At 35.3% G+C, this 14566-nt stretch overlaps 1 protein-coding gene across 2 annotated transcripts in view; it reads right to left on the bottom strand.

Moving 5' to 3' along the window:
• Nucleotides 1-14566, bottom strand: part of LOC109097371 — a 453088-nt gene that overhangs the window by 41024 nt on the left and 397498 nt on the right. The window lies entirely within an intron of this gene.

The raw sequence follows: 14566 nt of genomic DNA, 5'->3' as shown, positions 1-14566 counted from the left end.
GATAATAGAGATATATAAACTCAAACATAAAAACAAAAATAAAAATATGAAAAACATATTTTTTAAATGTATTTAAAAAATTGTTGATGTAGGATATGTGTTTAGAAACATAGTGTAGCTAAAGCCACAAGCCTACCAATGCTTCATTTGGAATTTCATAATATAATCTGTAAAACTGTGAATTTTATAAAATATTTTCTAAGGCCATGTCACATGTGTTTTTAGAGAAGTCTAATCAGATTGATTTATGACCCCTGTCATCTTCTGTAAACTGACATGTAAGGCTCTCATATGTGCTTTCTGCTCTGAACGATCCTCCATTCATGATTCTATTGTTCTCACGAAACGAGCCTTTCACACCTCCGCCAGGTATGAGACATTATCCGCATTATTCTTTTATCATTATTCTTTTGTTTTTTATTCCGCCATTATAAGCCTTTGTTGTGGTATTTCAAGCTTTACAAAGACACAAATCTTCAGTTCCAGTATGCATTGCCCCACTTTTATTAAAAGCCTTACTATAAAAATACAACAAACATTTTCTTACGACCTTACGTGAATTATTATGAAAAAAATGCATTATGTAGAAGAAATGCACCTGTTATCTAGCAGCATTAGAGCTAACGTTAGCACCAAGCTACCTCAGAGAATTTATGAAATTATTAGTACACTTTTACTTAAAACTCACTTTAAACTCCGATCGAGTGTTTGTAATAACTTCCTTTTGCGATCACAAGTGGAATTTGGTCGTTTACTGTTGTAAAAATATGGTATTTATAGCCTTTTACATCGCTGCACAAGTTAGCATTTCAGATGTACATTTTCAATATTTTCTATAAAAATGCCCCAAATCTCAAGAAAATCTCATACCAAGCTTTACTATCGTAATCGCGTGGTTTATTGTTTGGATATGTTTTGGGTTTTTTTTTTTTTTTTTTTTTTTTTTTTTTTTATTGAATTGCTAAGAGCATACAAAGACAATGCCAGGGATAAATACAATTGCGAGCACAGCTACAGATTATATAGTCAGGAGAATATTATGCAAATGACATAGTGAGACAGTTTTAAGGGCTTTGGAATTGCTGGATGTACTGAGAGTGTCCAGGTAGGATTTAAGTTCCTTATAGAAAATAAAAAAAGTAGGGCTTAGCATCCTGAAATTTACATTTATGTATAAAAACTTTCGCTAGAAAAAATAAAAAAGGTTTATCAAAAAATATTGGTCCTTTACATTTTTTATCAAAGTTGTGCTGACCAAATAAAACATCTTTATATAACAAAGAAAAACTCTGTGATGAAAATGTGTGAACAAAGATACAAAAATTCTTCCAGAACAGACTTGTATATGTGCATTCCCAGAAAAGATGAGAAATGGATTCGTGTTCAGCACCACAAAAAGAACATAAAGTGTCAATATCCGGAAACATCTTTTTTAAGTAAAGCTTCACAGGATAGAAAAGATGAAGTAATTTGTAAGACACATCCTTAACCTTATTGGTTATTAAATATTTAGATGACAAAGTCCACACTTTCTTCCATGGAATATCAACAAACTGGCCATTCCAGTACGACACAATGTATGGGAGGGATATAATCTCATTTTGAAATAGTTGTCTAATTTTCCTGTTCCGACTACAAGAGTTAGATAAAAAACAAATATTTCCAATCGTTGTATCAAAAGGATGAGCAACTGATAAGGAAATCTGGGATCTAGCTGAATCTCTGAGAAGAGTTATTGCTCCATAAGGGATGGCATCCATTACAATAGCAAACTCTCGTGGAGTGACAGGTATATTGTACTTGTTCAAAAAACTCTGAATATGAATACAGGTATCCATCGTTATTGATTAACTGAGAAACCAGAATTAAATTATTTTTTAACCCAGTTTGGGAAAAACAACGACTTATTTTTATAGATAATATCACAATTATTCCAAATAAAGTACCGGTGAGGACTAAAATTGTGTTTATAAATTAGGTGCCAGGCCAAAAGCGCTTGTTCATGAAAATTAGACAATTTAAGGGGCAATTTGGTGATGTTGTAGTTACATAGCAATAGGAAAGGGAGACCACCCACCTTAGAGAAAACAAGACTAGGAAGAGTATTCCAGAATGAATCAGGATTAATTAAGTACTGCTTTAACCAATTTATCTTGAAAGTATTATTTAAAAAGAAGCAAAATCTAAAAAGTTTAGACCACCACATTCATAATTATTAATAACCGCAGACTTTTTAATATAATGCCTCTTATGCTTCCACAGAAAATCAAATAGCATTCTATCAATATCTGCACATGCAGCTTTATCCACATATAAGGAGAGAGCAGGGTAAGTCATTCTTGAGATACCCTCAGCTTTAGCAATAAGAGTTCGTCCTCTCAGAGATAAATCTCTCTGTAACCATGAATTGAACTTCCTTTTAGCTTTCCCAACAACTGGGTCAAAGTTCAGTCTGCATCTGACTTTTATCATCCTTACATATGGATATACCCAGATAGGTCACCTGTGACTTAACTGGAATACCGTAAAGAGAGAGAGAAGGACAGGTTTTAATGGCTAACAACTCACATTTATTAAGATTTAGGTTTAAACCAGAAGCTTTAGAGAAAACTTTAATGTGTTGGATTGCAATCGGAATCTGTAATTCGTCTTTTAAGAACAGGGTAGTGTCGTCAGCGAGTTGACTAATAAGTATATGTTTTGTTGGCAATAGTAATATCTTGCAGATGAGTACTCAGAAGAAAGGAGGAAAGAAGTTGTGCAGCCACAAGAAATAGATAAGGGGATACAGGGCAGCCCTGACGAACTCCTCTTGACAACTGAAATCTAGGTGAGGTACCCGATTTAAGGTTGATGGAACAGTTGGCATTATTATAAAGACGAGATTTCTTATAAACTTGCAGAATGGATCACCGAACCCAAGCTTTTGGAGAGCTAGAAAAATAAACTCGTGTTCAAGAGAGTCAAAAGCTTTGTAAAAATCTAAAAAAAGAATAAGACTGTCATCAACAACTAATTCGCTATAGTCTAATAAGTCTAGAACAAGTCGGATATTGTTTGCTATATGTCTTTTTGGCATAAATCCTGATTGAGTCTCATCAATAACTGAACTCAAAACACACTTAAGTCTTTTGGCCAAAGCCCAAGCTAATATTTTATAATCGTTATTTAGAAGACAGACAGGTCGCCAATTATCTATCAATGTTGTATCTTTTTTTAGGTTTAGGTATCAGAGTTAAAAGTCCTTGAGTTAAGCTAGAAGGCAAAGTTTCTGACTGAATACTCTCCAAAAACATCTTTAGAAGGAATGGTGCTAATTCTTCAGCAAAGTTTTTATAGAACTCGGCCGTTAGGCCATCGGTGCCAGGAGATTTGTTATTTTTAAGGCCCTCAATCCCCTCAATTACTTCAGAGATAGTTATAGTTTTATCACAGGCAAGCTGCTCATCTTTAGATATTGATTTAACCTCCTTTAATGACTGAAAAAAAAGGGAGGCTGAGTCCTTACAGTAATTAGATTTGTATAGTTTTGAATAGAAGTTACTACAAAAAGAGGCAATATCCTTATAATTATCTGTCAGAATGCCATTGATTTGTAGAGAACTAATAGAAAGATTCCTAGAGTTGTTTTTTTCCATTCTAAAAAAATAAGCAGAGCTCTGTTCACCTTGTTCTAGCCATTTCCTCCTTGAACGAACGTAAGAGCCTTCGGCTTTGTATTTATAAATATTGTCTAATTTAGATTGGAGCTCTGTAAGTTCTGTTAGATCAGTTTCCGATAAGCTTTCCTGAATTTTGCTTTGAAGTGTTATGATCTTTGATATGACCTTCTCCTCTTCATCCCTTCTCTGTTTTGCCAAAATGCTGCTAAAATGTCTAATAGACATTCCTACTTCATATTTTAACAAAACCCAATCCCAATTTAAGCTAAATTTTTTTTCCGAAGAAGCTTTCACCCAGTAATATCGAATCAGAAAGGAAATTCTTTTTTTCAATTCATCATGCTTAAGTAGAGATGAATTCATTTTCCAATAAGAGGCTCTAGAATTTATATTTGAGTGTCCTGTGGACAGAGGAGTAGAAAGAAGAATAGTGTGGTGATCCGTTAAGGGAGAGGGAAGAATACTAACCGAAACATTATAATCTTTGAAAGAGTATGGTACAAGCCAATAATCTAAACGAGAAAGTCTTGAGCGACTCTTGTTACCCCATGTATAAGATTTAGTATTTGGAAACTTCTCCCTCCAAATATCAACTAAATCCAACTTCTCCATGAACATTTTCAATTTTAAATTAGGAGAAGTAGACTGCCTAGGAGGAAATCTATCAAGATTATTATCAGGAGTGATATTAAAATCTCCACCAATACAAATTACAGCATCAGGAAATTTATTAAACCATAATAAAATTTTGTCTCCTATCTCATCAAGTAATAAGTCATTTTCTCTAGAGGTATTATACCCATAAATGTTTACCAATAAAACAAATATATTATTAATACAAATTACCAAAATAAGAAAGTGTCCCATAGGATCTATATAACTCTGTAACACTGAACCTGCGAAATGGTTTTTTCACTATCATAACACCAGCAGAATGTTCTGAACCATGAGCCATCCAAACCTCATTGCCCCATTGTTTTTTTTCCAAAAAGAAATGTCATTGGAAACAGAGTGAGACTCCTGGAAAAAACAAAAGTCAGTTTTTAAAAGACTTAGCATACAAAAACAATGCTTTGCGCTTTACATTGTCACGCAACCCCCTGGCATTGAGGGAAACAATTGAAACAGACATTCAAAAGAAACAGAACAAGAGATAATAGAACAAAAATACCAGTAGTAGAACCCTCGAAGAAAAAAAAAAAGGTGCATCGATAGCTGACTAACAGTGCCGGGTAAAACCAATCTTCGGCATGAATTCAGTCAAACAGGTTAGTGAGCTTTCTTAAAATGAAATATTACACCCACTAAAAAAAGAACTGATTTCCCCATGCTTAAGGTGGAAAAAATTTCAGATCCATCAACAAAGGCACGACCTCCAATGAAGTGAGCTTTCTTTCCCTCCTTTCGAGCCTTATCTACAGCAGGCCAAAGCAGCTGTCTTCTTTCTCGATCAGTTGCGATGAGATCCTCAGTGAAGCGAAGATGATTGGCACGAAGAAACTCCGATGTCCTCGCTGCCTTCCACACACCGTCTCTCGTAACTCGCGAAGAAAACTGAATGATGATCGATCGTGGACGTGAACTATTCTGGAGCCTCCTTCCAATGCGGTGAACTGTATCGATTTTGTCTGCTAGACTGCTTCTTCCCTCAGGGAAAGTGGCTTCACAGATACGGATGGATTCCGCTCTTACATCCTCTCTTTCCTTCTCAGTAACACCGTGTAAACGTAGATTCCAATGTCGGGAATATCTTTCCAAGTCAATGAGACGTTGTTCACAGAATCCCATCTTCTTCTCTTCAGTGTTCAATCTTTTATCAACGTGACTGACTTGGCCTTTGATGTCGTTTAGTTCAGCACATACGAAGTCCACAGTTTTTTTTAAACCTTCAATTTTAAGAGCATTTTCACTCACCATTTTCTCTAAGACGTCAGAGCGAGTATTGATCAAGTTGGAAAGCGTCGAAACAACAGAAGAGATATCATCATCTGCTTTGCCCTTCTTGGAGGGAGGTTTAGCTGGGCTATCAGAAAGTGGTGTTCTGGCCCCAGGCAGCGTTTCTTCCACAGACACATAGTTGTGAAAGTCCATCTTGTCAGATTGCCGCGAAACACGGGACATATCTTTCCTTTTGTCAGCGGTCGACTTCATATTTCAAACATCAGAGAAAGCAGAAATATAGATATGGGTTATTTTGCATAAAAGTAACTTTAAGGAGTGATATTTATGCCGTTTTTAAAATTTGTCAGCAGAGCTCGGCGAAAGTTAAGTTAGCAGGATGCCATCTTGGACTCCCCCTTTTTGGATTTGTTGTGGTTGCTGGGGTTTATTTGTGTTGTTGTGGTCAGATATCAACACGGAAGTGTGGAAGAATCATGTGACACGATGTGACGTTGTCTTGTTATGAGACTCTAAGATTGACAAGACGAAGGACGAATCAGAGTCTGTGTGACTCACATCACGAGCACAGAGAGGGAGACACACAGAGACAGCGCTGGGAGAGGCTATTTATCATCAGATCGCGTAAATCAGTGGAAAATGAATAGAAATGATGATTCTGTCAGAAGAAATATGAAGTAAACATCAGTAAATATATCAATATATCTCCGGAGATATGCATCTTTGGTCTATAAACCCTTATTGACGCTGTTCAGTGAGTCTATGTGAACACAAATAAACCACTGCTGACGTGACTGAATATTAATGCGTGGTGAATTTCTATTCAAAATTTGGCATAATACGGATTTATTATTTTGCACTCCTGACATAAATTAATAAATTAACTGTCACTGCAACAATGTTTTATCAAAACAGTGGTCAAAAATCGAAGCCAGAGTCTTTAATCTTTCTACTGATGCACAGTTTCTCCAGATCAAGTAAGAGCGTGATGTTTTAACGTGCTGCTAAAGTGAAACAACAATAATCTGGGATCGTCGTCGATCTTTGACGGCTAAGGGGTTAAAAAAACACTCCAATCAGTGAGGTCAAAACAAGCTTGTAAATCCTGCTCTGTTTTGTTGGTCCATCTCTTCACAGTCTTTACTACAGGTTTAGCAGATTTAAGTTTCTATATCGGTCGGTATAAGATGAACCAGACAGTGATCAGAGAGCCCCAAAGCTGCTCGTGGAACAAAGTGATATGCATCCTTTATTGTGGTGTAAGAGTGATCCAATACATTACTGTCTCTGGTGGGACATGTAACATGTTGTCTGTATTTTGGCAGTTCATTGGAGAGATTGGCTTTATTAAAGTCCCCAAGAATGATTAAAACAGAGTCCGGTGTTGTTGTTCTGTCTCTGTAATCTGATCAGTGATTTTCTGTAAAGCCAGGCTCACGTGCGCTTGCGGAGGGATGTAAACACTCACCAGAATGAACAAGTGAAACTCCTGCGGCGAATAGAACGGCTTGCATTTAACAAAGAGAACTTCTAGATCTGAACAGCACATCTTCTTTAACACAGTTACATCTGTACTCCACCTTTCATTAATGTAAAAGCATGTCCCGCTGCCGCGTGATTTCCCCGTTGATTCTGCGTCGCGGTCCGCTCTAAACAGCTGAAAGTCCGGCAGATGGAGCATGCTGTCTGGAATGGCGTCATTCAGCCAGGTTTCCGTGAAACACAGAACAGCAGAGTGAGAGAAATCCTTATTTGTCCGAGAGAGCAGAAGGAGTTTTTCCGTTTTATTGGGTAGAGAGCGAAGATTTGCCAGATGGATGCTAGGCAACGGCATTTGAAATCCGCGCTTCCTGAGTCTGACAAGCGCTCCAGCTCGCTTTCCCCGTCTGCGCTTCCTGTAGCGTTTGATCAGCGCCACTGCTCCGCCGACAACAACATTCAGTAAAATGTCTGAATAATTGAAATCCGGTAAAAGATCTTGTGGTGTGTTCTGCCGAATGTTCATCAGTTCATCCCTATTAATTACATTTATTTTGTATTTTATCAATGGAAGATTGATTAAATAAAATCTTTCCTTCTGATTTAAAAAAAAATGATACCCAAATAAGAAACATAGGTTTTAACTGGTATACCTCAAATTTCCACCACACCATAAGGTATATATTTTAATGGAAACATACACATTTATTAATATTTACAGTTAAGCCTGAAACTGATGAAAACATATCTAAACACCTAAGAGCTGCATCTATTTCTCTGTTACTTCTTAAAAAAAATAGTTTGTGTCATCTGCAAGCTGTGAATATTTTATTTCTTTGTCAAGTAAACAAATACCCTGAAATGGATTCTTATTAATGTGAAGACACAACACTTGCATAACTAATATGAATAAGAATGGAGCTGCAGGGTCTCCTTGTTTTACACCTCTAGAAGTATTAAATCTGGGAGTTGTTCCAAAAGGTAATTTAATAGAAGTATTGCAATTACTGTAAGTTGTACGAATCGCTCTAATAAAATTTCTGCCAAAGCCAAAGAAACAGAGAGTCTCCCGTGCAGAGAATGACTGTGCATCTCCAATACCTTCATCCTTTTGTGTACAACTTTTTTTTTGTAAAAAACTTGTTACAAACCGAGAGCAAGTGCAGTGTTGACAGAACCAGGCTAATATGGTCATACTTCCTGGTTCTAGTAAGAATTCTAGCTGCTGCATTTTGAACCAGCTGGAGTTTGTTTACTAAGCATGCAGAACAGCCACCCATTAAAGCGTTACAATAATCTAACCTTGAGGTCATAAACGCATGGATTAACATTTCTGCATTTGACATTGAGAGCATAGGTCACAATTTAGAAATATTTTTAAGATGGAAAAAAATGCAGTGTTTTACAAATGCTAGAAACGTGGCTTTCAAAGGAAAGATTGCTATCAAATAGCACACCTAAGTTCCTAACTGTTGACGAAGAATTGACAGAGCAGCCATCTCTAGATTTAGACAGTGTTCTAGGTTATTACATGCAGAGGTTTTAGGTCCGATTTTATATAGACTATGCATTCCTTTAGTTTTTCAAATTTGCCGGGCCGTGAATTAATGTAGAGCTGAGTATCATCAGCATAACAATGCAAGCTAAAACCATGTTTCCTGATGATATCTCCCAGGGGGTAACGTGTAAAGCGTGAAAAGTAATGGCCCTAGTACTGAACCTTCATACTGGTACTCCATACTTCATTTGTGATCGATATGATACCTCTTCATTCGCTGCTACGAACTGACAGTGGTCAGATAAGTATGATTTGAACCATGCTAATGCACTTCCACTAATGCCAGCAAAGTTTTCTAGTCTATGCAAAAGACTGTTGAGGTCAATAGTGTCAAACACAGTGCTAGGATCCAGTAGCACTAACAGAGAGATAAAACCAAGATCAGACGATAAGAGGAGGTCATTTGTAACTCTAATCAGAGCAGTCTCAGTACTATGATACAGTCTAAATCCTGACTGGAAATCAGGATTTACCCCCTGTACATAACCATATAACAAGATTAATAAACAAAAACTTTCATTCCAAAATGATGTTGAAGAATACAAACTGTGTTTGGTGGGGCAGACTGTGTTCATTATTGTTTCTGGAACTGTTTATATAAAAAGTTTAGAATTTAATAAGTAGCCCAGTAATTTAGCCATTTGTAAAAATAAATAAATAAATTAATTTAAGATATTTAACAAGGTATTTTAATAACACATAGAACAAAGCAACACACAACACATTTACCATAAACAAGACCCGACAAACAACTAACGAAACTAAGTGCTTAAATACACAGAGGGATAATTAATTGAATCGGAACAGATAAGAGCTAATCAATTAACCCATGAGAAAACAGATGAAAATAAAAAAGGAAACAGACAATCAATAAAGGACAACATAGACTACTTGTGACACAGAGCAGTTTTTTTTTTTTTTTTCTTTTTACTTTTTTAAATTCATTTTTTTTTTTTTGTCTTGTCAAAGGGAGACATGTCTGTATGCTCATACACTTGTAAGCTCAGACAAGTATAACCTCTAATTTCTGACACAAAATTTTCAGATTTTACACAGCAGCAAGTGGACTGGAGTTTTGTATTCTCATACATACAGTGGAGATTAGAGAACAACCTTTAGAGAACAAGCTTTAATTTCCTAAATTTCAAGGTCATTGCTAAGTCCTACTTAAAGGTATTGCAACAGGAGTAAGAAGGGGTGTATATACATACATACATACATATATACATATATATATATATATATATATATATATATATATATATATATATATATATATATATATATAAAATGTACTGAGATATTTGAAAAAGAGCTCTGATCAAAATTAAAGAACACTTTACAGATACCTCCAAGTTATTGGTGTTAATCTGGCACCTGGTGCTATTTTCCTTAATTATGACAAACACTATTTTAACTATTTCTCCGCCAGCATTTTTGAAAAACTTTGCCTGCCACCACCAGCGATTTTGATGATTTTAACCCAACTTTGATGGCCTCCAATATATATTGCTGTATGAATATTTGGATACACTAAAAATAAAGATCAGAGCCTCTACTTTTAAACAAAAACAATCTGGTTTATTCTAGCTTAAAGCGTTCCTTTTTTTATCAACACTTGAATATAGGTAGGTTTCATAAAAATGCATAATTTTGAGCAACAAGTTGAGAAAATTTAATTTTTTTATCAAAAACTACATCTGGGTAATATTCAGTATGATAAAAGCATAAATCCAGTAAATCGCTTCCATCAATACCTCCAAAGCTTGCATAGACATATACCACTTCCTGGATCAACATGTAACTCCGTAACATTATGCAGTTTTTCATTTTATATGCTCTCTTTTGCTGATGATTGCATTATTTTTCATATGCATCTGTTTTATAAGAGATCGCTCGTTTCTCAGTTCTGTTTCATGTGTGGTTTGTCCGGGAGAAGATGCGTAATAGCACCCCTGAGTGTATAACAGTGAAAACATGAAAAGTCGTAAAAAGTTGTCAATGGTGGGAAGTGTTGTCTTCTAAATTATGAGATAACTCATCAATGGTGGGGAAAGAGTTAACTGACATCATTCCTCCTATTTTTATTGAGATTGTAATATGGCAGGCCGCTCTAAGGTGACTGAAAACCTGTGACAGTATGTTGTCCAGATGAAGGCCAAAGGGGATGACCCTTTCAACCATTGCAAGAGAAGTTGGTCATTAATGTTTTGTGTTTTATAGGGTTGTGCAGATTTAGGAGTACGGTATAAGTAGTTATTTATATTCAATAAATGTATCCTCTGTAAGACAAATGCATGAGAAGACAGGATAATGCAGAGAGTCTCAATGGGAAATCGGTTCAACACTGCAGCTGGAATTGCTTGCCGGTTCAGTGCTGAGCAGGGTAAGGATATGTTTCAGCATGTTTAAGAGAAGTCTGATTGGAAATGCATGCTGCAGTGACCAAGCCCCTCCTCAGCAGAAAGAATCGAAAGGCTAAGCTCACCTTTGCTGAGGAGCATGTTGTACTGAGATAGAACTGGCCCAGAGTTCACTTTAGTGATCAAAGAACATTTAATTTGATTGGGTCAGGTGGCACAAGCCTGAGTATGTAAAGAAGTCAGTGAAAGGTGGAAGAGGAAGTGTCATGGATGTTCACTGCTGCATATGTTTTCTAAGGTGGGCCCTTCTAAACTATAAATGACCAAAAGTACCCTCATAACCACATCGCAAAGTACAATTTACACCTTACTAACTGCATTGGCGATAAACGGCATTTAAAAAAAAATAATAATAATAATAATAATAATTTTTTTTTATAGCATTTTAAAAAATACAAATAAAAACTTTCTGCCAAAATCAGTATTTTATTTGGTCGGTATTGAAAAGTACATTTTTGATTTTATTCAAAATGCAATATTCACATTTTATGCAAAAAGGCGAGTTATTTGGTCATGTTTTCTCCCTTTTTTTTCCAAACTGCGACAAACGCCAGTCTCCCTTTTTTTGCAGAATGCGATTCAAAGCGCACCATTCCACGCACACTAGACAGTAATGGTGGTGCTTTGAATACACACGGCAACCTAGTTTTCCTCATCTACTTTGTACTTTGTGATCAACAAACAAGGGCTGCACAGTAAATCGCATGTGATTGACATGCGCATCTCGTCAGTAAAGCCGATTCTGTGATTAATAGTACCGGTAAATCTCCATCACGTGCTTTCAGATTGAAATTATTCAGATGCATTTAATACACAGAGCCGTAGTTTACTGATAAGCTACGCTATATCGCGTTCATTAACGTTAGATGAATTGCATTCGATTATGAACGCAATGTTAATACAGCACATACGTAGCACTAGTCAACTAAAGGAATGTAACATGGCAAAGATGCATGCACTTTTGGAAGTTGAATGTAAGGGAAATGTCATTTTGGAATTTCTGTGGTCTAATGTGATGTTGTTCATGTACTTGTTCATGATGAAATTTCATTTTATTGCTGTATTTAATATATAGCATTAACAAGATGACCCGTTAAATTCATTTTGGAAGTGATGACTGATGAATGTATTTTTAGTCCAGTGCCTGTATATAAGATTAGTATTGACCAAGTTCAGAGTCATATGTGGATCAACTTATGTTGTGTATTTTCATCAGTTTCAATATGAAAAACAACTTTCATATTGATTCAATGGATTTATTGCATTTTGGGAAAAAAATGTATTTTATTTATTTTAAATATTTGAAAAAACTTTAATTTTGATTTTATTTTTTTATTTTATTTTAACCTAAAGATGCTACGTGAAACAGAAAATAGTGGTTTTCATCTTGCCACTTTCTTGGTAAAGATAACACATTTTACTCAAATTAATCAAAATGGATTTATTGCATTTTGGAACCAAACTCTTCATTTGTTAATTGCTGAATGAGTTGTGGACTGTTGTAAAAAACACAAACATAAACTGTTGTATAGAATACATACAAACAGTGGTGTTTTAAGTTGTTTTTGTAAATGGAGAAGTCAAACTGTCTGTGTCATGAGCAGGAATGAAAAAAAAAAAGAAAGAAACACAACCACACACTATTCATAGACACACTACAGACACCCTCTAAGTATTAAATCTGGGTTGCCCAAAAGGTAATTTAATAGAAGATTGCAATTATGTAATTTTACGAATCGCTCTATAAATTACTGCAAAGCCAAAGAACAGAGAGTCTCCGTGCAGAGTGATGGCTCTCAATCCCTTCATCTTTTGGTACAACTTTTTTTTGTAAAAAACTTGTTAAAAACCGAGAGCCGGGGCAGTGTTGACGAACCAGGCAAATATGGTCATTTCCGGGTTCTAGTAAATTCTAGCTGCTCTTTTGAACCGCGGAGTTTGTTTTTTAAGCTGCGAACAGCCCCCAAAAAAGCTTACAATAATCAAACCCTTGAGGGAAAAATGCATGGATTAAACATTTCTGCTTTTGACATTGGGGCATGGGTCCAATTTGAAAATTTTTTAAGATGGAAAAAATGCTTTTTACAAATGCTAGAACGTGGCTTTAAAAGGGAAGTTGCATCTGCCCACCTGGGTTCTAACTGTTGGAAGAATTGACGAGCGTTCTAGATTTAGCTGTTTGGGTTTTTAAATGCAGGGTTTTGGGTCCGATTTTATTAGATATGCACCCTTTATTTTTAAATTTTCCCGGGGCCGTGAATTAATTTTAGGCTATATCATCAGCATAAAAAGAAAGAAAAACCATTTTCCCCGTATTCCCCTTACGTTAAAGCGTGAAAATCTGCCTAGTATAAACCTTTTAATGGTACTCCTACTGCATTTTTGATCGATATGTCCCTCTTCATTGCTGCCACAACTGAGGGTCAGAAAAAGTAGATTTGAACCATGCTAATGCACTTCCCTAATCCCACAAAGTTTTCTGTCTATGAAAAAGCTGTTGAGGTAAATAGGCAAACCGTGCTGGACCCAGTACACTAACAGAGTAAAACCCAAGATCGATGAAAAGGGGGTCATTTGTAATTTTATCAGCCCCTTATAACTTGATGGTCTAAACCCTGATAAAAATGGTTTTCCCCCTTCATAACCATACAACAAGTTTTAAAAAACAAAAAAACTTTAATTCCAAAAAATGTTGAGAATCAAACTGTGTTTGTGGGGCAGACTGTGTTCATTATTGTTTCTGGAACTTTTTTATAAAAAATTTTAAAATTTTAAATAAGTACCCCAAAATTTTGTTTGTAAAAAAAATTAAAAAAAAAATACATTAATTTAAATATTTAACAAGGTTTTTAAAAACCAGGGAAAAAAAGCAACACAAAACAATTTACCATAAACAAGCCCCACAAAAAAACTACAAACAAAGTGTTAAATACACAGGGGGAAAATTAATTAAAGGGGGCAGTAAGATAATCAATTAACCTGAGAAAACAGATGAAAAAAAAAAAAAAAAAAAAATAAATAAGGAAACAAACCAACAAAATTTTTTTTCACCCATTTTTTTTTTTTTTGTCAAAGGGACATTTTGTATGCATACTTGAAAGCTCAGAAAAGTAAAACCCTTAAATTTCTGACAAAAAATTTTTCAGATTTTACACAGCACAAGGGGACTGGAGTTTTTTCTATACATAGGGGAGATTAGAGAAAACCTTTAGGAACGTTTTAATTTCCAAAAATTTCAAGGCTTGCAAAACCTATTTTAAAGGGTTTTGCAAAGGGTAAGGGGTTATAAACATACATACATACATAAATAATATATTTATATATATATTTAAATATAAAAAATATATATATATATATATTAATATAAAATTCTGAGTATTTAAAAAAAGGCTCTGCAAAATAAAGAACACTCAGATCCCTCCAAGTTTGGTTTTAAATTTGGCACCTGGTGCTTTTTTCCCTTAATTATGAAAAACATTTTTAATATTTCCCCCCAGCTTTTTTTGAAAAAATTGCCTCCCCCCGCGATTTTGAGTTTTTAAACT

The sequence above is a fragment of the Cyprinus carpio genome, chromosome B22, assembly GCF_018340385.1.
Source record: "Cyprinus carpio isolate SPL01 chromosome B22, ASM1834038v1, whole genome shotgun sequence".
In the NCBI taxonomy this organism is placed as follows: domain Eukaryota; kingdom Metazoa; phylum Chordata; class Actinopteri; order Cypriniformes; family Cyprinidae; genus Cyprinus; species Cyprinus carpio.
The sequence above is the reverse complement of the archived record's forward strand: the minus strand, read 5'-3'. Positions and strand labels throughout refer to the sequence as shown.